This window comes from Anser anser (genome assembly GCF_964211835.1).
Source record: "Anser anser genome assembly, chromosome: 2".
Taxonomy (NCBI): domain Eukaryota; kingdom Metazoa; phylum Chordata; class Aves; order Anseriformes; family Anatidae; genus Anser; species Anser anser.
The window spans coordinates 102,256,616-102,280,560 of record NC_139721.1 but is presented as its reverse complement, the minus strand read 5'-3'; the positions used below and the strand labels follow the sequence as shown (position 1 = coordinate 102,280,560).

Sequence of the window (23,945 nt, the reverse complement as noted above, 5' to 3'; positions counted from 1 at the left end):
TCTAACTCATCTTTCCAGAGGTCTGCCATAACCATGGCAATGTAAGTCATGCTTCAGAACCATAGGGCCCCAAATTGTATGCTTATTTAATTAAATATATTATATACTTAGATATATAAATGAAAGCTTTTATTTAGGTATCCTGTCCTTACAGTGAGCAAAAAAATGGACTAGAATGAGAAAGAAACATGAAAAACATGGCAGGTAAAGCAGATGGAAGTTAGTTTATATGAAATTTTGTATGGAATGCAAATGCAGCTTATAGTTGTTTATAAGAATCCAGCTCCTGCTATTTGAAATTGTACATACCAATATCTTGGTATATCTAGAAAAATGCTGATTGCTCTTGGCATATTAAGTTTGACATTTTCTAAACCAGTTCATAATAAAATATACTGAATGAAGGACAGTCTTTCAGATTAGAAGGCTAGTTTGCTCAAAGCATCAAAATAGCATTGATATGGTAACAGTCTGGCATCTCACAATGTGCCAGGATTAGAGCACAAGGCTGCTTCCGATTGGAAACCATAATGGGAAGTTCCTAGTTTCTCTTCCCTATAAACTCTTCCCTATAAAGCACCCATTTCTTTCTAGATGATTCATAAGATAATGGATGTTCATCCTGTAACTAATCCATCATTTAACATAGGCTTTGTGGCAGCATATGCCACTCCAATTTGAGAATTTTACTTTGGGAAATAAAAAGAAAATAATTTATGTGGCAAGCTCTTTCTCCTCCCTCCCTCCCTCCCTCCTTCTTCCCTCCTCTGTCCCTCTGTCCCTCCCTCTGTCCCTCCCTCCCTCCATTCCTTCCTTCCTTCCTTCCTTCCTTCCTTCCTTCCTTCCTTCCTTCCTTCCTTCCTTCCTTCTTCTTCTTCTTCTCCTCCTCAAATGGCACAGTTCTGGACTACAGTTTTCACCCCAATGTCTATTCCCAGTGATGGGCATTTTATCATAAATTGTATCAACTGTCCATTTCCAGAAGGTTCACTAAAAAACACTTGAGGAATTGTGTCTCATATCCATTCCTAAAAATGATGCTATCTTCTACCACACTGCTATTCTCAGCATTTCCTCAAATTGGAGAAATCATCCCCAGAAATCTTGCCTTGGCAAAAAGAAACAGTCACATTAAATCCTGATATCAGAGGGAAGTAATTTTATGCATGACCTTGAAGGCTGGATGTGGGCAGAATAGAAGGGGAGATTCCTAGCTTTCTACACAGCCTTGTAACTACATTTGGAAGGTCCCAAGAAATCAGACTGGAAATTTGGGTTGCGTCTAATCACACCACTACTGCACTGGTATTTTTAGTGACTTTTTTTTTATTCCCCAAAATCCCCCTGAAGAATAAATACCCTACTGAAGCCTTACAGGTAAACATAGAAGAGAGGATTTCCAGTAATGTTTCAAAAAATGTGTATGAAACAGCTGTCCAGGTGGGACATTCAAAATACCTGGTGCCTTGGTATGGCATAAGCTATTTGTACTGATAAGGTTTAGTCACTTACAATTAATCTCAGATCCCTGTCAATAAAAGATTTATCACGCAATGCTATGTCTTTTTTATTTGCCTAAGAGTCTCTCCTTCCACTCTGACCAAAAGAAGTGGAATCAAGATTAATCAGTAAATTACTTTAACCTCGGTAGGGTTTCTCATTAATTCGTGGTTTCTCATTTCCCACATCCCCATCACTGCATAAAACTTCCCCTTTTACAGACAGTTCACTGTTTACATGATAAACTTACTCCCCGCATTACCCTTCTGGACTTGTATTGCTCAAGCATGAGAGCTTCAGTACATCCCACTTCCTTACCATCCCCTTGAAACCTTGTTGATGACAGTGCTTGGTGACCACAACAGGCAGTGAGTACTAATATTGCAGTACAGAGAATTTCCCCCATCAATGAAGCATAACATTCAGTTTCTCCAGCTGTTCTCATTCCTGGAAACCTGCGAGAAAAAAACACTGTGGAGGTAAATGGACTATCTTGGAGCAGAAGCATCACCCACATCTTAAAAGAAGTGACAGAAGAGGATGGGGCTTTTGCCCCGAGAGTGGGCTGTGGCAGCTCCTTTTGTTGCACTGCTGAGATAAAAAAGAAATACTTTAGAGTGTGAGTAGCGCTCACTCTGGAAGCTCACCAAAGGGGAGGCAACTCCTCTGGAGGTTTGTCTGGGACAATTGACTGCCTGCAAGCTTGCGCCTGCAAGAAGAGGCTTCATGGCTAAAGCTCATCCTTGCCCTGCCATCCCTGTTTCCCTGTGTGGCTACAGCTCCACAAAACGCCACTTCACATCTGACAGGCACAGCCCTTCCCGAGAGGCAGCCTGCACCCACTGCACAGCAATAAACCCACATTGCCATCTCTCCCATTGTCACAGGGAAGTCCATCAGCAGGGTGGGTATAGGTGTATTTCTGTCTCTTTTTCTTTCTGTCTTAACAGTGTAAAATATTTCAGGTGGCAGCTTCAGAAACCAGACTTCCAGCCTACCTGATATAAGATAAGGCACTTTAGAGATTATGTTTGCTTCGAAAAAATGCACTCCACCAAGACAGTTTTATGCCAGGGACTTGCTAGAGGTGAACCCTACTGAGGTATACATCAGTGCCAGCAATATCTCTATCCCATTAGTACTGACTATTTAATAAACCTCACCAGCTTTATTATAGGGTTTTTAGTTGTGTCCTTCCAGAATTATTTCTGCAAATCAACTGACAAGGGCCAGGGGAAAAACACTAAAATTGACCAGCAACTTACATTAGCAACTTAAATTGAATCATCAGATTCAAGCTATCTGCAAAACCAGAGGCGTTTAAACTGTATTCAAAATTTACCAAGTTAATTTGTATGTTCCTCCCAATTAATTAACTAAACAGTAAGAGCCAGGATCCAGTCTCAGATCCAGGGATACCATCTGTCACAACCTGGCTCAGTCCCATCGTGTAAGGTCACCAGTCTGCTGTGAGTGGGCTCCACCCATGGTGTCCCACCTGCTTCCAACCCAGCCATTTCTGAGGCAAACTGCCTCTCCTTGTGCTTCTCATGGCCCTGGGGCACCTCTGACCCCTCTCTGGAGAGGTGAAACCCTGCAGGGCATCCAGCCCTGCCACGCTGCGTGGGGCTCACGCATGCTCCTGGGAACCTCAGCTGGGGTTTCAGGGGAGCATTTCCACACTTCCAGCTTAACTCCCCCACCAGGACAATGTGATGGAACAAGGAGAGGTGTTTCAGCAGAAGAATGTCTGAACCACAGACACGGGTACTCTTGAAAGGAATTGAAAATCACAGCCCTTCTGAAATAGGGTGGAGTCCTTGCTTAGTCACCCCTTCTGTGAATGTAAGGGCTGGGGTGAGCCCATCCTTGTTTACACACACTCAGGCAGGACTCAGGCATACTCAGCTGCTCTCCTTTGCAGCATCCCCACCAGGAACCCCTGGCTGTTTTCTCCATGCTTTTCTTTGTAAAAAAACATCCCATGGGAAAGGCCAGTACCTAGAGGATACTAGGTACCTATCAGTACTTAGTGTACTGAGTCCTAAATTAGCATCTTGATGGCTTCTTATAGCTAGTGCCTGGAAAGGTCGCTGAGAACATTTCTGAGGCAGAGCCAACCCAGCAAGCTGCCTTGATGTTGTCTACATATGTGTCTGGGAAGATACAAGATAGAGCCATGCTCTTGGCCCCAAATGTGTGCTGGGTGCTTGAGAAGGTTCACCACTGGGGCACCACCCTGTGGTGTAATGTCACCAAGCCACTGTAGATAAGGATCCCTCTTCCCAGCCGCAAAGCATTGATTAAAGGTTGGCGGAGTGAAGCCCCAGCATTACGGAGCTCAAAGGAAGATCTTACTTTGATTTCACTGGAGTCAGAGCTTCAGTCATGGGCTGCAGATGATACAGGGCTGTGTGTACAGATAAATGTGTTTTCTGGATTGCCCTCAGGGCACTTAGTGCCTTGTAAGATCAGGATGCAGATGCTCATGTGGCTTTTGACATCTCCTGAATTACTGTATTTCTGAAACCTCATTGCAGTTAACTGGATGGAATTGTTCTAGACAAAAAAAAAATGTATCTATCAAGAGACATGAAAGAATGATTTGTGGTAAGAAATTAACAGCAAGTGGCTCACCTACCCACAGAACAATACGTTCTTTAGAGGAAAGCAGTCATCTGCCTTTTAAATTGTGTAGAATTTAAACATACTTCTGTAGTATGTATTTGAAAATGGTGTTGAAATGGATATGTTATCAATGTTACATAAGAAAACTGTATTTTAAAGTGCGTTTTTTTACCAGGTCACCTAAAAACGCATAGCCCATAAGTGTAATCACCTAAACAATTATTAGAGGTGCATGTGTATGTGTATGTGTACGGGCACATGTATTTTTAGTAATAAATTTGAAAAGTGCAAATAGCATCTATGAAAAGGAACATTTAGGAGGGATCAAGGAATAGTGGAGGGACTCAAACTCTCCTTAAAGTTAAGAAAATGAGTTTTTATCAGTGTACCCTAAATCTGATGGTATAAAGATGGAAGATACAAACTTACCTAGAGAAGCAGCATATATTTTTGCCCACACCTACTGAAGAGCAAATGAAATTACAAAATAAATTAAAAATAATTAGGAACTTTAGGTGCCTCCACTTTGCCAAATTTTATTCACTGTAACAGCACCTAGACTTCTGTAGCTAAGTTGTTGAGCCGCACAAATAGGTCCTTATAGGGTCTGGTTTGAAGTTAAGCACCTAAAGCACACAGTTGGAAATGTTAGATGAAGAAACAGATGTGTGAATTATCTAATTTCCATTGATGTAAATGGGAGTTAAATGCCTAAAGAAGGAATGATCTGCCTCTTTGCTACAGCCTTATATTTAATGGATTCTGCAGAGACTTCAAACTTGCGCCAAAGATTTACAGCTAACAGCATTTTTCGCCCCAAATCTCCAACAACTGATGAATAAATAAAAGCCTCTATTGTCATTCAGCATGATACTTCTTTTTTTTCAGCAGTATAATGTTTTTACACTTTCCAAAGGTAGAACTTAAGCTATAGGACGTTTCTCTCATCTGCTACCTGGGGGAGAGTCGTGTGCACAGCGTCATGTTTTAATTGAGGCAAGGCTTGGGATTATGCTGACAGGCACAGCATGGTGGAAGGAAGGGGCTGAGCAGTAAAAGTCCATGTGGATCCTTTCTCGGTCTAGACAGGATTTGCTTTCAGGGCCAGAATAAAACTCAGATCAGAAATGAGGCTATCCTTCATCAGCCCACCATGGATCTGAATATATTTCTACTTGGGATTTTTCCCCTCTCCTGTCAGTCCAGAGGGTCACTTGTACCCCTTTATTCTAAGTTTAGGAATACCAATCTTTTTCATTGGTTTTGAGGATGTGAGAAAAAAATAATCCTATGGGTTTTGAAGGCTGAAATGAAGCAGAAACCTTTTGCTGCTGGCTGCAATGCAAGTACATAGAGATGGCCTGCAGCCCAAGCCATTATTTTTTTTTTTTTTTTTTTTTTGATTTGGGACCTTACAATTTGGGAAACCTAGACAGCCTTGCATCTCATTAGTTTGGTAATCCCTTTGCTTCAACAACAGAAGCAGAGGTAGATGTGACTCATTTCCCAACCACCACTACCTCTGGCAGCTCAAGACAAATTAGTGCCCAGTCTCTGGGCCAGCAAGTTAGATGTCTGTAAGCTCAGCCACACCAGGTCTGTGCAGTAAAGGTGATGCCACCTGTGTGCGTGCAACAGCCACAGCTTTTCCTTCAAAATTTTCCATCATAAAGTAAGGTGGAGCAAGTTCCCAATTCTACATTTATCAGCAGTGTATAGTTTTCTACCAGCTGCAGGGAAAGAAGGGTCAGGAAAGCCTTTATGTATATAAACAGCTATTGAATTTGAATTGTCTTTTTTTTTTTTCAGGCAGAAGCATGTTTCTTATTTATCTGAAAACATCCTGTTCAAATTTAAGATTTTCTGTGGTTAGTTGCTGTTCATTTTTATCTGTTCTCAAACCAGTCAGGATGGGAATAATTTCTGATGGGTGACCAATAGTGAAAAAAAAAAAAAGGAGGAGAGAAGATGTATGGGGGGTCCTGGGCATGGTGTGGTTGATGTTACAATCTGAGTTTGAAATGGGATAGCATATGGAAGGACTACCAGGACTTCTGAGAAAATCAGCTAGCTAGCCTGGGATCTGCAGGACATCTGCAGGGCAAATACATCCATGTGTCCTTTTTTGACTATTAGTCATTACTGCGCAGTTTAAAAAGTATGCGTCATGAAATAATCCGGGTAACCTTATGTTCTAGCTGTTATACATGGTGTGTCTTGTGCCTTTCCTTGAATCTATCATTCAGATTTTTGATCAGACATACATCAAAACAGCAATTACCTGACTCCTCTTTTGGAAGATATTTCTACATCTGCATTTCAAGAGATTTTTGTCTGTAGGTTCGTGCTTTGGGACTACAAGATCCTCAACATCTAGTTGAGCAAAACATTCTGAATCCAAAATCAGGTTCAGATTTCCTATCATATTTAGATTTATGAACAGTTTGCAAACAACTCTGCGGAAATACTATCTACAAACCGTACCTGAGGTAATGGAAGCAGCAGGGCATGCATAATATTTTTGCTTTTGTTTCTGTTTCTGTAGTGGTCACTTTTTGTTCTTCAGTTTGCGTAGAGTTCCTTCAGCTCACTCTACATCGTGGAGTGTTACCACAAGAAAAATGCTGTGAGAGCTATGCTGCATTGCCTTTTGGTTTTGCACATATAAATCAACCATAGATCATAAAACACAACCTGTAATAACAATCACCAATATTTAATAAATTTCTGACTAGTTTGAAAACCTGTTCAAATACTTTGTACCACCCACAAAAACATTTGTAATAAATTGCAAGGCAATAAAAATCACATAACACATAATTACTGGCATTATTGTATCCTTCACTTTTTTGGGGGGGAGGATCTGGGCAGAGAGAGGAAGACGCTGGGTTTGAGGAACAAAAAAAGGAACTTTTCAGTTGAATTTTATGACCTAATTTGTTATACGATTCTTTAAATAATACACTTTGAGCAGTGCTAAATATGTAAAAGGAGTTTTTCAAACAGATCAAAAGTTCTGTTTCTGAATGAGTCATTTCTGATCAGTAGGATTCTCTTAACAAGGGAGTTACAGCAGAAGGACCAAAACACATTTCCATTGAAACCAGTGGCAAACTCCCGTTGACATCTACAGATGACAGAGGATTGACCTGACAGGCACATTAAAATCAAGGATGGAAAAACTTAGAGAGGTGTTATTTAAAAAAAAAAAATCTGCAAGGACTCTTCCAATTCAATATCCATAGCTTTCGGCACATTTTATCATCCTCCTAGTTTGCACACAGGAATGAGGCGTAAATGTGTAAATGGCTTAAATACATACAAACACTAAATCCATGTTTACATTTGCACTAACATAAGATTCTGCCCTCATATCTATGGCTTGTGACGAATTTACCAAGAAGTTGGTTTTACCAAGAAGCTGAGTTACTCATTGCTGTAGGGATATTCTGCTTGTGATTCAAAAGAAGTCATTTTACCAACCGAGGAAGAAAACAGAAAATCTATTAAACAAACAAACAAAGAATCAGAACATGGGTTTTCAGGTGAAAATATAGGCTTCTCTGCTTAAAATAAGGACTGAGCTGACTGGATCATAGTATTTGCAAACCACCAAAAGTGATTTAGAAGCATCGACATTTTTGTTACTCTTTGTTTTTAAAGTACCTAGCAAGCCTAATTCCCATGGAAAGTCCCGGGAACTTGGGAACTTGCATGCCTCTGGGAAAGGGACTCAGATTCCTCTGAATATACTACATGTGAGCTTTTAGATGTTTAGCCATTTGAACTAAATTACCTATTCGGTTTTAAAAATATATCAGTTATGAGCTTTACTCATGATCCTGTCCCAGACTCACTCCTTCTCAAAACCTGATTTATTCCTTGATATATTCTCTGATAATTATTCCTTTCCTAGGTAAGTATCATATAATTAAAGCTCTTTAGTTTTCCAGGAACTCAGCTAATGTGATCAATGGCACAATAGGAAAGGTTCAAAACACTGGAAGGGTTGAGAGACAGGCACTGTATAGGTGGTGCCTCAGAAGATGGATACCAGTGCATCTTTCAGATGGCAGCTGCAAGACAGGGCTCAATGCTTCTGGAAATGTTCTCTCTCTCTCTAACCTGGTCTTGTTTTGCCCAGTCTCAAATACTGATCTTGGCTCTCACCAAGGACACACACCCCTTGGCGTCTGGTGATGCTACCATGTAGAAGATAAGGCAAGAAGCAAAGACCAGGTGCTGAACCTTGTCATGAATGACTTTGTCCCTTGTAGATATCCCAGGATATCTATGGATCTCAGAAAGACTTCCACTTCCTATAGAGACTAAACAGACAGCTCATTTGAAGGGAGGCAAACTGTTTTCAGTCCCCTAAAAATAGGATTAAAAAGAACTCAACACGTGGAACTCTGCAGTTTCCTACCTCTTTTTTTTTTTTCCCCCATATAGTGTATTTTCATCTTTAAACAAATGCTTTGAAAAATGCACTTTAAAAAAAATAAAAAATTGTGCAATTAGAAAAACATTTATTTCAATACTGCTGAAATGCTTTTCCTGTCTCTAATTTAAAGTCTTGCAGGTGAAAATGTAAGAAAAACAATTTGGGGCATTTTTCACAGGCGGTCACAAGATCCGGTAAGACAAATTGTGGACCAAGGGAGGAGCAGCCTCTGCCAACTGCAGCAGCTGAGTTAGAAAGTTACATTCTTCCACCAAGCCACTTTTCCCATTGTTAACATGTGTACCAAGGCATTTGGGGATGATATGCATGCGTTGCACACAGACAGTCACGGGATTAAACAGAGCCACTCGCAGAATACATTAGCCCCAGTTTTAATTGCAAACCTTCCAGCCCTTCTGTCACACCAGAATCTCTTCAGATTTACAAGAATTACGAGTAGAAGATGTTATGCAAAGAAATTACAACAAACATCAACCTCAGCATCTTGGATGAATTCATCTTCTGACAATGAATGCTCTATGCATACACAGGACGCTACATGTAGATCATTTAGGGCTCACCAATGAGCAAGTGGTATGGTTGAAGAACCAAGGAAAAAAACTCTGTTGAATGGTATTAATAAAACCATGGAACCACATTTTTAACAAACTGAGACGGAGGAAGCAAACTGGAATTTAGTGTACACTTGAGATGCAAGATTAATGCTCCCAGAGCAAAAATGTTGAGTTCAAATGTCTAAGCCAGTAAAGGCACATTTAGACACCTAAACAAAAATGGCCTGATCTGCTGTGTTGCTGAGCACCTGCACTTCCCAGTGAGATCAGTGGGTTTTGCAGGCTAGCTTTAGGAACACAGGTTTGAAATTTGTGAGTATGAAACGGAATAACAAATGGGGAGTGCAAAAGCTGTGTCAGCAGATGCACTAGTCTTTGCCATAGTAGTGTCCTGCAGATGTTAGAGAGACGAAAGCAATTTTCCACGATAGATGATATGTTCAATATATATACAATTAAAGTAATGGGAAACAAAACGAGAAATGGGGTCACGCTCATCTGCTCTTTTGAAGATGTTTTTTCCATAGAAAGAAGCAGCTGAATGCAACTGTCGTTTAGTTACATCAAAACAACATAACATGTGCGAGCAAGGGAATCCTGGCACGTTAATTGGCAGTGTAGCTGGTAATGTGCTGTGTGCTGGACACCGATGCCTCACTCTCTCCCCCTCTCTCTCTCTCCATCTTTTTCCCTTCTTAATAAGAAGAGTAAACTCAAGAGAAGGCTTCCAGAAAACAAATAGGCATTGTTCCCTGGATGGTAGATACGTGGGATGTACACAACAGATTTTGTTCCACTGGGTATGGGAAGACGAACAAGTCACCACAGGGTAAGCCAGTATGTTGGATTTACAGCACACAAGCTGCTCTATAGTAATAATCCTTATGCACCCTGCAGGACACTGCAGTAAATGCAAAATACTTCACCTCTCAAAGGACTTGGATGCCTAAAGACACTCTATCTCCATGTGCCTAACCCATACTGAAATCCATGGGAATCTGGCACACAAGAGCTTTTGTAAACATTACTAGCTGTCCACCTGCAACTTTATGTACCTAAAATCCTTTGAAAAACCTGACCCTGGATCTCAGGCAGGTAATGAACCATTTTCATACTCATTTCATTTGATGCACGCAGAGCATGTAGGCCATTAGGAGAACTATTAACTCGCTCACCACTGCCTGTGTTACCGGTCCTTACGGCCCCTGCTGCCGGGGGAGAAGCAGGGGGCTGGTGGGGTGGGTGGAAGGGATCGGCATCCTATTGCTCCTGGCAGTGCGGCTCCTCCACATCCACCTGCATCCCCTCTTTCTGCCAAACTACGAGCCCCAGTCTTTTCCTGGCCCAGTTACATCTCCCAGAGGGCAGGTTGATGGGTAATATAGTAGATTGCAATTCCCTCAAGTTCAGCTCTAAAATCAGTATGCTGCAATTGTACCTAAAGAGGCTTGAGTTTTGAAGTTGAGTAGCTCCTGCTGAGGTCAGAGGACAGAAGGCCAGTCTAACAGAAGGTTTGAGATATGAACAATAGCTACCTGAGTGTGGTGTGCAGGGTCAACCCTCCTCTTTCTGCGGTAAGACCACCGCTGTGGGAGTTAGGGACCCCTGACTTTTTGCTACTGCTTCCTACTGCTTGCTACTGACACGTAAGCCCATATGATATGACTGGCACATGTTATTTTCAGGCAGTTGTTAAGGCAAGTCTCAGAAACTGTATTACAAGCTTCAGGACTTTCATGTAGGAATGACAAATTAGCAGAGCAGTGTGATGGCACTAGGGGATTCACAAGTCTGAGATTAGCTTATTTCCTGTTGCAAATATACTTTGTCCTGATGTTATGCCTCACCAAGCTCTGATACCACTCTTAGACAAACACACTGTAATACATAATATAATTAAAATTGTCAATGTTGCATAAATTTGGTAGGTGTTAAAGCATCTAGTGCTTATAATTTCTACTGTAAACAAGAGCCTTAAAAACTTTGGAAGATGTAAGCTTAAAATTTATCTGTTAGTTTGTGTTTTTGCAGCACTACTGAGTAAATTGATATTGGCCTCTTTTGCATGTGAACACCATTATATATAGTTCCAGATTAACTCTATAGACTAAATACATGTAAACAAGAAAAATAATATACCATGACTGAGAAGATACTAAATGCATAGAAATCATGGACTTAGAACTGAGGAAACTTTAATTTCTCCTGTAAAAATATGACCTAAGCCTGTATTGCTCTAAGCACACCAAGAAACAACAACGCAGAGCTCAAAAAGTAGAAGTATTGCACAAGTTATTTAGGCCTGAGTGCTACTGCTAAATGCACCTGTGGTCATGAAATGCTTCATTTAATTTGATGGGATGAGAAATCTGAGTATGAGGAGATAGTAGCTCATTAAGGGCCTTATAGTCTTTCTTGTTACCAGAGGAATTTTATCCTTAAGCAGTTTGGCACAGATAAGGAAAAAACACAACTCATCTCGCATCTCTTAAGCCTGCACTTTAGCCACACTTCCCTTCCCTCCCTATCTTTGTGAAAGCTGGAAGACCACAGCGTCTGGCAAAATATTTAATGATAATAATACTAAAACATTTCCCACTGACTGAAGGAACTACAGAAGTAACACACAGTGTGTGTAGGCCTCTGTCCAGGAATAATAAACTATAGGTTTCTGTCTGATGATGAAAAAGAGCTCAGATAGCAGTGAAACAAATACATTTATCCCTGTAAGACTGAAAGATAGCTGTGCTGGGCCAAATATTAAGTGATAATTACTAGGGATAAGCAAACCCTGTGGAGCTGGAGGTTTTGTAAGCAGCTCAGGCTTTTAATATGTTTTGGAGTTAGAGTTTTATAAAATCCCAGGCTTTGAAAAAAGAAGTTGGAGAAGGTTGGAAAACTCATAACTCTCCTTTTTCTGTTCGCTCCTACTCCACTGCTTCTGTAGGAAAAATGGTAACGGTGATGTAGGCTGCACAAGGAGGAGAACGGAAGTACCCATGCCCCTTTCAGACCTCCAAGTCTTGGTCGCCTTGCAGGACACTGAGGCAGACACTCCACCTTCCTCACTGAGCAGCTCGGAAGGAATGTTTTTCCCTCAGCTGAGCTGGGAGAATGGCTGGCAAACATCAAGGTTTTCAAGCCCCTTGTTTTTTGTTGCACCCATATTGATAGTTGGTGTTTCCTTATCAAGACCGTCACTGCTGCAGCTGGTCTACTACATGTGAATCTTTGCTTTCTTTTTTTAGGACAAAGAAAGAAAAGTTAAAGAAGCTAAAACAAAATCTAGCTGCCATGGCTTCTGAAAGAGGCTGTCCTGAGTTGTGACTTCTCAGTTCAAGAGGTCTGCATTGCTGATAATACAACACATCTGCAAGAAACTATAATGCTACCTACAAACCCATCAGCAAAACAGTGTGTGAGCTGCTGCTCAGCTTTCTGAACCCCCAGCAGGGAAAGACAAAAACAAGAGCAGGAGCACAGAAGTTGTGCTGGCAGCAGCAGCTGGGAGCAGGGAGTTACTGCTCTCCAGAGATATCCAGCTGTTTCAGCAGACAGCCCCGTCACAGCAGCTGCTTTGCCCTCACCCACCGTTACCTAGCTTCAACTTTGCTAAGCTGAGCTGCAAACTCCAGTGTTATAGCCCCAGCTTTCTTGCACAGTGGCAAGAGGCAGTGACCTTAAGCTGAAGTGGAGAGGCATATGATGTATAAAATTATTGCAAATACACAGATTTTTTAGAGAAAAAAGGGGCAGCCACAAAAAATGGGCAGCCACAAAAAAATAAGTAATCTAAATCATCACTCGGGGAGCTACACAGCCCTTCTTCCTTACAGAATCTCTTCCTCTGTTGGGAAGAAAGCAGCCTGCTACTGCAAATGATGCTTTATTCATTCGGAGAAGAGGAAATGGAAGAAAACCAGGCTTGCTCTGCTACATAAAAGATTTACCACCCATTCTGAAATCCAGCAGTAGCAAAGGCACAGACCAGGGTACTGAAAGACAGCAAAACTCAAGGTATACCACCATAAACAAGCCTAGGCTGTCTTTGCTCTGACACAACCAAGCCCCTGCTTTTGAAGGACACAACTTCCCTAAATAGCCTAAGAAAGTTTCATGCTATTGGCATGGCTGGAAAGATTTTGCCCAGAGCTGCAGCTGACTATTTTGGCATCCATACTCCTCCAGCTGTAAACATTCTCCATGTACCCTGCTTGCAGTGTATGTTCCTGGGTGCAGTGGCAGCAGCAGCAGACAGGGCTTGGACATAATTCTCTTGCTTAGTTTTTACCATTTGAGCCCTTGCTCTGCTTCAGATTTCTCCGACCCGAAAGGGGGATGACTAGGAGTTAGTGACTCATGAAAACAAACCTCTCAAAGCAGAAAAATGTAGCAACTGCCTTATGATAGAGAGAAGACAAAATATCATTACTTCTCCCATCCACAAAAGAATAAATGTAAGTCTAGAAATGCAGTGGGGGATATATGGGAATGAGGGCAAAGGACTACAGTCTATGATCACAGAATTGCTTCCTGGGAGAATGGGAAGAGTGGGAGAGCTTTACAGAAATCACAGGGTGCAGTTGTATGTGGGATCCTCTGAAAACATGGGACTTTTCCCTCTTCATAGGAAGAGTGTCTGGCCGCAGCTAGGAATTCATACATTGTTAATTCAGGACTTCCTTCTCTTCACAGCAGCCCAGATTGGCATTTTGCCCCCTTTAAAAGGAAAACAAATCTAATCCTTTTGGAGTCCTGTTCCTCATTTTAAAAGTGTGTGAGTGGGTTTGAAATGAAACAAAATATGTCCCCCTCTTATTAGTAATGCCAAATTGCTGGAACTGATTGGAGGAAGGAGAGATTGGAGGGCACATTGCATGAACTCTGCACAGATTGCATGAAACAAACCTCTCTCTCTGTAAAACAATGCAGTTCAGGGGCCAGTGAATTGAGCATAAACCCCTGAGAAAATATCAAGCCAAATACATCAGTACAACATTGCTGTTTTCAAAAGAACTGAAAGATGCAATCGATGCATATATCAGACAGCATTTGCTGAAGCCTGCCAGTCTGAATTCTACTCAAACTGGTACAAAGCGGGTGTAGTGGTGTTTGGATCAATGATCTGATATCAGCAGAAATGAAGTCCGAATCAGCACTAGACTCTAGAAACAAATCTTCTACCACCTCTACCCTGCCTTCTTATCTCCCTGCACATCCTCCCATGTCCCCAGGCTGAATCAGAGAACTCAGCTGCATGGTATCTTGTCACTGAAAAACTAGCTGGAAATGGCTTCTGCTGAGATGTGTTAACCATGGAAACATAGCCCTGTAAGCCGAGCAGCAAAAAAGGAACCTGTAAGCAAAATTCTCCTATCTGAGGTTTTACCTAACACTGTCTGAAAAGGGCGTAGTGTACCAATAATTACGTAGATTGCTTCAGTCATTCTCTGGAGATGTGGCAATGTGCATGCAGCGCAAGCTAGAGAAGAAAGTCTGGAGGAGGCACCAGTCTGTTTGCATTATGTAGTCATCATGCTTGCTGGAGTTGATTTGCAGCATCTGTGAACAGACTTCTCCTAATAAAGATCTTCTTTAATTGAAGGATAATGAAATCCTATGATTTTATTAACTAGGGTAGAAGTGATGAGGGAGTGATACTCACGCTGAAGAAGGGTGCGTGTTTAAGAAGAGAACAAGGCAACATTTATGGAAAGAAGCAATATAACACACTCTACAGGAAAGCTGGATTTCTAGACAAAGAGTGTTGCATAATCACAGAAACCATGCAAGAGAAAAATGGATTCTGAATACTGAACTGACCGTAAGAATTAGTAAGGCAAGGATTTTTCCCTATCTCATATGCAGTACTTTGGCTGGAAAATACAGGAATAATTGATAATTGTAAATGATTTTAGGCAGAAGGACACTATGGACAGGTATTGGGGTTAGGATGAAGGTCAGGGAAGTACTTTATTTTACCTGAAATAAAGAAGAAGAGAGCTTCTTAGGTATGTGAGTTGCACAATGGAGAGCTCTGGTATCCACATGTAACTTTAGAGACAAAAAAGATCCTCTAATCAGAAACAGCTTTTTTTTTTTTTTTTTTTTTTCCTGGGACATGTGATTTCAGTTTGCAGGAGAAAATGTCAAGAGAAATATCCCCAACCCTGGGGAAACACATACAAATGTCAACAGCACAGGAGCTGTCCAAAGGAAAAATCAAAACAGTGACGGCCATTAGTGCACAGAACAAGTACATAGATGCAAGATAAAGAAGCCAATGACTCAGGACACAGCCAGACTGAAAATCATGGCTCATTGTACATACTGTGGGAAGAACATGAAAGGCAGAAATTAACATTCTCAGCCACTGAATACAAGAGCAAAGAGTGTAAGAAATATGTCCCAGTGTACAGCCAGTTGAGAAGGAAGAAGAGCTTTCAGCAGATGAAGAGATTGGAAGAGGACTGGAGTTGTCAGGATTTATGGAAAGATTGGGAAAGCTAGTAATAAGGTTGGGTACAGCATTAGGATTTGGAAAAGAAGAGCTCAATTTCATTGTCAGATCCTTCAAAGCTTAAAGGGCTATCTGAAGTGTTCCAGCCAGCACTGGCAAATGGCTTATGGCTAGGGAAATAATGGTTCAAAAAACTATGGTATAGATTTGAATGAATGTTAGGGATATCAAAAGTGGAGTCAAAAAAAAATAATCATAATTAATTGCTATATCCTGCAAGACTTACAGGAACAGGGTGAGAATAGGTGAAAGATGAAGATTTTTTTTCTGAAGCACTATTAGTCCTGGCTGTGCCTACAGCGCCAGCTTGAAGATCAAAAGTATGTCCAACACTTCATTGCAAGGCTTGCAGAGAAAAGTGGATTATAGTTAGAGTTCCAGCTTCATTTAATGTTAAGATCAGAGTTAGGATTTGGGAGAGCAAGGACTGACCAGTCTGGTTTGCTCCTGTGCTTTGCTGCTGTGCTATGAGCTCAGTTTGGCTGGCAAACAGATTTGATGTGGCAGGTGACAGCAGCTCTTCCCTGTGGCTGTTTCAGATCACTGGCCACACTTGATAAAGGCACGTAGGGCTTGGACATTATGCATATGGGCCTGGCATTACAGTGTCAAACCAAACGTCTATCCGGCTCTGAGAATTATTATAAAGAGACGCCTAGAGTATAAAACAGAGTAAGCCTGATTGTACACTCCCAACATTCAGACATTAAATTCATTTTCATGATCTTGTCTAGTCTCACCTTGAGTACATGTAAACACTCAGTTCCACAAACTAGGAACACTGTGCCTTAGTTATATGGTCTGCAAAGAACCAACTTTGTCAGCAGTTTTAAACATGTCTCTTTATAATTTCATTTGATTAATCTAGCGTTTATATTGGAAAAGACAGTGGCCAAATGATGCCTATTGATTCTGTGAATGATTTTATAAACCATTATCAACCCCACCCTGTGTTGTGTGCTTTCTAGAATAGAAATGCCTAACTTACTTACATGGCCCTTGTATGAACTTTTGTATGGCCCAGTTCTGCTATATTTTCATCCATAAGCTAATGTGCTACCTCAAATTAGGGTAGAGCTCTTCAGCTCTCCAAAAAGTAGAAAAGTTATGTTGGGTTTGCTTTAGAATAAGCAGATAACATGCTACTGTGAGATCCCATGAGGTCCACTGCTGCCAGAAGGCCTGTAGCATTTGAGAGCTGTTAAGGTATGGTTGAGTCAAGGTTTTGAAGGGAGGTTTTGAAAATTGTCTTTCCTGCTTGACTCTGTAAGGTCTGTCTGCATGTACAGAACCAGATGTGGTTTGTGGCTGCTCTTGAAGACAGGCCTAGATTTGCTTAGGACCTCAGAAAATAGAAACAGGAGAGGTATGAATTCTGATGTACCCAGCAGGGCCTGCAGGTCCATGAAGAGGTCCTTCTGGAATGAGGAGAAACCTATGTCACAAATACTTTCAGTTTCAGAAGAATTGCAGAGGAAAAGGTAACTGATTCATTTTTATCTCTAAAGATACATAAACATTAGTAAATGAAATAATTCCTAGGCACTGGAAAACACTTCTCTACAATATGAAGCTGCTAGAAACAGTTAATTTTGGCCTGCTCCCAAACAACTCACAGGCACACTTTGGTAGATAGGACACTGCAGGAAATACTTCCAGTTCCCAGCATGGATTTTGGCATACTTCTTCTGCCATGGCTCCCCAGCAGCACGCTGTGCTCGGCTGGTAGGAGGTGGCAGTGGACATCCCAGTCTGGATGGCCTCGGGGTACCCCTCAAATCACTCCAAGACCTGAAGAACAGAGATTGAGGAAGGGCCATGACCATAAAAATCTTGATCGCTTTGCTCTTCACAGGCCTGGCAGCAGACATAGAGCAGAGCTCCAGGAGTGCCCATTGTGTTTCCATGCTTCCTGCTCTCAGGGGACAGGGGAAATGTGGATGTGTTTGGGTATCAGATGTCTTACAATGAAGGACAATAAAGAGCATAAGGGTTTGTGGCTTGGAGGAGGAGTTAATTAACCACTGCCCCCCCCCCGCCAAAAAAAAAAAAAATCTCCCATTAAAACTTCAACAGATGAAACAGCAACAGCCATGAAGGACATCTTTACCACCTATTGAATGCTCAGGGAACAACTGCAGCAACTGGTTAGATGTGTCTGCCTCTAAAGTTCAGCCCTGGCAGGCATTTCTGCTTAGCCAGACATGTGCATGTGGGTTGTTTTGGAAAAAATTGCCCCCTTTCCTAAGCTACTCACCTGCTGCCTGAGGGCACGCTGGCACTGAGCAGCAGCACAACAAAGGTGTTTCTGGTGAGAGTTGGGATTAGGAAGCAAGGAGCTGCTTTCCTTCCTAAACCTTGGAATTTCAAATGAGTAGGTGGAGGATACAGCTTAAAAATGGGAGTTTGCAATGTAAAATATAAAATGTTTGTTCTGTAAAATGTCTTTGGTTACTTTGACTGCCTTCAGGCTAGGATTGGGGTCAGCTCATGGGCTGCAATTTAGCACAAGAAAATCTAGAGCAAGACACAAGCTTAAATCTTGTGCTTAAATAGCACTATCTTGTGCTTAATCTTGTGCTTAAATCTTGTGCTTAAATAGCACTAGTTCTAGTTCTACTAGCTTAAATAGTACTAGTTCTAGTATCAAATACTGGAATTTCAGATCAATTTTCTTAGGCTGTAAGCAGCTCTTTCAGATGCTTAGTGTTTGTAGGCCAGGGAAAGAAGAAATCTGGAATGATGTTCATTTCTGAGTCTAGTTATGGTAAGGAAGGAGAGATGAAGTTAGCAGGAAAACTATATTTTTGCTGTAATAGTTTGTGATTTTTTGTTTTGGATTATGGTTAGTAACATGGTTAGGTGTACTGATAGAGTTTTATTCGGAAAAGTAATGTTAATACTACTCCTGAATCTTAGAAGCTGTGCCAGAGTCATGTGTTCATTTGACAGAAATTATTTAAGTTTTGCTTCTGTAAGAAGGCAAAGCTCCATTTCAGGGTTGCAGCTTAGAGGGTGAAAGTCTGAATAGTTTTATGCTTGTACCTTGCAAGTCATAACAGGTAAGATGAGGGACAAGGCTACCAGGAAAAAATAACTGATGAGTAATTTCAGCACTTTAAGAACCTGTCTTTCAGGGCACAGGTAAGATGGGGGAGAGGAAGTCTAGAACTTCAGGGACTTTTCTTGTTCTGGAAACTTGCCAACATGACCAACATGAGGTAAGTAGCCTGCAGGCCAAATAGTTTATGATTAATTTTGTAGTCCTTATGAGTTGCAGGTTGTTTAGTCCTAGCCTATTTTAATACGGTCGCGTCTGATGAGGGATAAGAAATTAGTCATAAATTCTTTTTCCCTGCTAACTTCATCCAGAATCTTACCCTCTCAGTGCCTGTAAGATTCAGGAATAAATCTACCTTCAAAATTTTTTGCTTCCTAAACCCTGCCCTGGCAGAGAGGGCTGAAAGCCTGACAGGAATCACAGTCACAGTAAGACTTTTGTCTCCGCAAACTACATCCATAAACTTCCCTTCACTGGAAGCTGAGTTTTGGTAATAAAGCTAAAGCTAGCATTCTTCAGTCTTAAACCTTGCCCAAACCTGAAGAAAGATCTGTCACTTGCATTAGGTTTAATCTAATGATAAGCCATTTATCTGCACCCTTGAAAGTCTTTTGGGGCTTCCAAGATTTGGGCAAATAGAATTTTTCTGTAGAGTAAGTCACAGTTTCTTATTTTCTGATGCTACCTGTAAACCTAAACTAAATTCTAACATCCAAAACAACTCATATTCAAATCCAAATGAAAAGACGTCCTTTCCACTTTCCAGCACTGGAAAACTGCTGGGTTAGGTTCAGCATTCAGCTTAACACAGATTGAGTATTTTTGGTTGTTATTACAGGACTGCAGATTTGCCATGTTCAAAGACCAAGTGCTAAAGAAGTAACCAGAAGGATCTTTACCTGTTCTTAGCCTCTCTGCTAGCTTTAAGGCAATGGTAGCATTTAGAAAAGGGCAAGATTTCAAGCAGGAGACATGGAGGGACAAACTATTTTCTTCATTCTACAAATTCTCCAGGAAAAGGGTGATGGACAGCTCAGGAAGAGCATGCAGTTTAGTATTCCTGGCCTCTTGGATGCAGAGTTGATTAAGTCTAGGGTTTTGAAGACAAACTGTAGTTTGCTGTAGCTTACGAGGCAGGACAGAATTGTTTCTCTGTTTCGGAATAGGGCTCAAGTCAGCATTAGGTATTTAAAATCATTTTTTTTTTCAGGTCAGTATGAGAATCTGGAGAATATGGCAGCATCTGGCCATGCTGCCTCTAGGTCTCTCCTTTGTTTTCAACACTAGAAGATTTTGTCTCCAGATCTCCTCTTTGCCTCACTGGAGAGAAAATGATCCAGCTGTAGAGCTAATTCTTCAGTTCCTCACTTTCTATAACCAGACCTGCTCCTAATTATAACTTGCCAACTTATCACAGCCACAAAACTAAGCATTTCTGCCAGCTAGTTTCAGTTTCATTTCTAACCATAATAGCAGAAACTATCCTTACTCATTCAGACTTGCTCCTATGAGTCCATGGGCTAGCACTGAGAATTTTACAGCAGCTAGCCTTAAGCCATACTTTTTCAGTTTCTGATGTCATCAACAGCAAGGCTAACCAATGATCTCTCTTCATTGTGCCACAGACCAAAGATGCCTGCTTAATTCAGGGTCAGATATTGGTTTTGAGGTTAGGTTAAAAGTTAGAACTAGGGTTCAGGTTACTTTTGGGACAGCAAGGACTAACGAGATAGTTTTATTGTTGGTCACTGCATGACCTGTAGGACTAGAAGATAGGCTATCAGAGACAAATGGCTTATGATTAATTCTCTTGCTGTTAGGGGTCTCTGGACTATTAACCTTAATTTTAAGGTTAGGGTTCAGAAGATCTGGGTCACCAGAGCTAGATTTATTGCTGGATTCTGCAAAGCCCAGAGGGCTAGGCTGATGGCTTGAACAGGAATGAGCAAATGATTTGTGGTTCAGGGCAGTTAGGGATGACTAGGCCATGGGAATAATGTAGCAAACGGTTCGCACAGATGCCAATTTTGGCCTCAATAAGGATTTGAACTGGTAGAAAACAAGCAAATGATAAGTCATGGTGTCTTTTAAATTTAATTAAGCCACCACCAAAAATGCTTTCTATGAATATATCAGATCAACAAATTCATCAAACTTAATTCCATTCTGTTGGTAATATAAGAAAATATTGTAAGACTGGAATAATTGATCAGTTCACTAATTATTATTCTGGAGCAATGGATCTGGTTCAAACTCTGGGGAAGAAACAAGCATCTACATATACATATACAAATACATGAAAGCACATTAGTGTGAAAAATTTGGTGTCACTGACACACCAATCCACTAATAGAAGCAGCTCAGTGCAAATCATACAACTAATCAGAATTTTTTCTCAGTATGCAACAGGAACAAGAATAATTGCTTTGTTCATTAGTCTCAAGCATATAAGGCCACATTTCAAGAAGACCGATACAAGACAAGCTGAAGCCAGAAATAACTTTTCATGTGCGGCACAAAACGCAGCCCTGAATAAGTCACTAACGATGACAATAGCCATTACAGCCAGAAACCAGCATAGAATAAACCTTTGGTCTAATAATCAAGAGAAAGCCTTCAAAGCAAAGTGGAAGGGTTCTACGCAGCAGAATACTGAATAGACTTGCACCCTTAGTAATGGTGCAGTTACTACCAAAATTGTTTTGGGCAACAACGCTCTGATGCCAACAGTGGCTTGTGGCACCAGAACTACTGCCAGTTACCTGACCATTTGTCATTGCATTTGACATTTAACTTTGAGTCTAAATATTATTGTCACGAACCCAGCTACCCAAGTTTTATGCTAAGTACTAAACCTGTCACTAACTAGAGGGATTCAGAAGCACCAGGCATGTAGTTCACCACAGCACTATTGCAGTAGCCACAGATAACAAGAACAGGCTATCCAGTTAATTTCACAATAACAATCACAACCAATTCCCAAGCAAGTACTAGGAGTGGAATATATCTGAATGCAGACAAGATGAAGCCAGACATCTTTTGATCTCTGAGAGATATTGGTCAGACCTGAGAAGCAGAGAGATAAAAGCAAAGCCTAGACCAGGAGATGAAAGGGGGAAACCACTGATTTACATTCATGGCCCGCTGGTTTTCTGGGCTCTGCTTCCTCCTAGCTCTCCCTTAGACAATTAACATACAATGATATCACATAGGGGTGGTCCTGAATGGACCCTGAAAAAAATAAGAATATCCCAAAGTTCCTCAGTCTGTTGGGCAGAGAAGGCAGCAGCTCTCAGATGGGGGTAGCTCACTTGTGTGGCCTCAAAATAACTACAAGGAAGAGCAGGGAAAGAAGCAACAGAACATTGTCTCTCCTTTTCCTGCTTTCTTTTGCTTGTTTTTCCTACCTGTAAGATTTCTCTCCTTCTCTGACAGGCACTTGAAGATGCTTTGAGTTCACTTTGAGCTGGTGGTGGCACAAGGATAGGAAGCCAACAGGACCAAAGGTTGTGGCTATGGTGAAGATCTCTATGTGCATGCAGCTGCTGGATGGCTGTCGACTCCTTCCTATGCCTTCCCTTCCTGGTGCATTGGTGAGTTGAGTTGGGCTGAGGGCATGATCTGTGGCTCCTGTACTGGCAAAATGGATTCCTCCTTCAGGGCAAGTTCAAGATCATCAGCTTGAGGCAGGCTGCTAGAACAGAACAGAACAGTTCGAAGGGACCTACAAAGATCATTGAGTCCATTTTAGGGCTAACCAAAAGTTAAAGCATATTATTAATAGCATTATCCAAATATCTCTTGAACACTGAGAGGCATGGGACATCAACCCCATTGAAGTTCTGACCACTATGCCATGGAAGTTAGTGCAGGTAGGGGGTGCGAGGACAGGAGACAACAAGGGGGAGAAATCCTAGGGCTTTGGGAGTAGAAATACAGAGAAACTGATAGGAAGTGACAATGAACCAGGAGCTGGCATGCAAGGGCTGGGAAGTTGGGAGAGGTAGACTAGACAGGTTCTGATCTGCTAGCATTTGAAGATGCCATGTTTGTTTGTTAGGAAGAGATTTATTTTTTAGAGATACATGTGTTATACTTCAGATGGGGGCACTCAGCATAGAAAGGGTCTTTAGAAGGCCAGAGAGGATGAATGCATGCAGGGAAAGGGAGAGGTGGACAGAAGGGAGGGAGGAACAGGAACAATATGAAGCACTTTGAGGAAGACCGTGCAAAGCTGGCAGATCAGAGCACTTCTCTGAGCAGTGGACAGAGGCACATTAAAGTTTTCAGAGCTAAAACACTACCTGATTGAGCTCTTGGGAATGCAAAGGTGCCATTAGTTCACCTTTCAGTTCTGGCTGGATATGAAGCCCCAGTACAAACCGCCACCGGAGGAAACCACCACCACACTTCCCACTACGCCCAAACAATCAGTAAAAGCTGGTAAAGGCGCAGAGAATGATTACAAGGCTGACAAAAGGTATGGACTGGCTTCCATATGTGGAGTGATTAAATAGACTAAGACTCCAGCCTAAGTGACAACATGATAGATATCTGTAAAATCACAAGTGGCATGAAGATGGCAAACAGAAGACAACTACACACTATTTCTTCTAGTATACAAGCTAGAGGGCATCAAATGAAAGGCAGGAAGCATTTTTCAAACAAATAAAAAGGTAGATTTTCCCTTTCTTAACTCACAGTAAAGCCAGCTAACTCCTTGCCACAGGATGCTGTGGGATACCACAAGTTAACTTGTATTTAAAAATTCATGAACAAATTCACAGAAGAAAAATCCATCAGAGCTATTAAAAACAAAGGCCCCATCTCTGGCTCAGGAATTACCCGAGCCACAAATTCTTGGAGGCTGAAGAGTGTTTTGAGGAAGTCTCACTACTTTTGCCCTCTTCCCACACCCTTCTTCAGTCATCTGGCCCTGACCATCTTCAGAAATGAGATACCGGGTTAGGGATGGACCTTCAAGCTTAACCCAGCCCATTGTTGTGGGGTAACAGCAAATGCAAGACAGAGGTAGAGAAAAATGCGAATATTTCTGTGGAATAAGTGTAAAAACTCCACATGTTGTGATAAATGGAATTAATTCCAGAATTTGGGAACTCTGAAAGAGCTTAAGCCATCACTGGAAATAAGATATGCCAGTCACGCAAACAACCATGAAAACACCACGGAACAATAAAGGGAAGCCAGATAGGGTGG

General features: G+C 41.5%; 1 long non-coding RNA gene across 1 annotated transcript in view; it reads right to left on the bottom strand.

Annotated features, from left to right (window-relative positions):
- Window positions 1–22,394, bottom strand: part of LOC310894325 — a 28,686-nt gene extending 6,292 nt beyond the window's left edge. Inside the window, exons 1-2 of the long non-coding RNA XR_014579810.1 lie at window positions 22,136–22,394; window positions 1,819–1,955 (exon numbers count right to left, since the gene is read on the bottom strand). This is a non-coding gene — a long non-coding RNA (uncharacterized lncRNA). The remainder of the gene's footprint in view (window positions 1–1,818; window positions 1,956–22,135) is intronic.
- Between the last annotated feature and the right edge of the window lie 1,551 nt (window positions 22,395–23,945).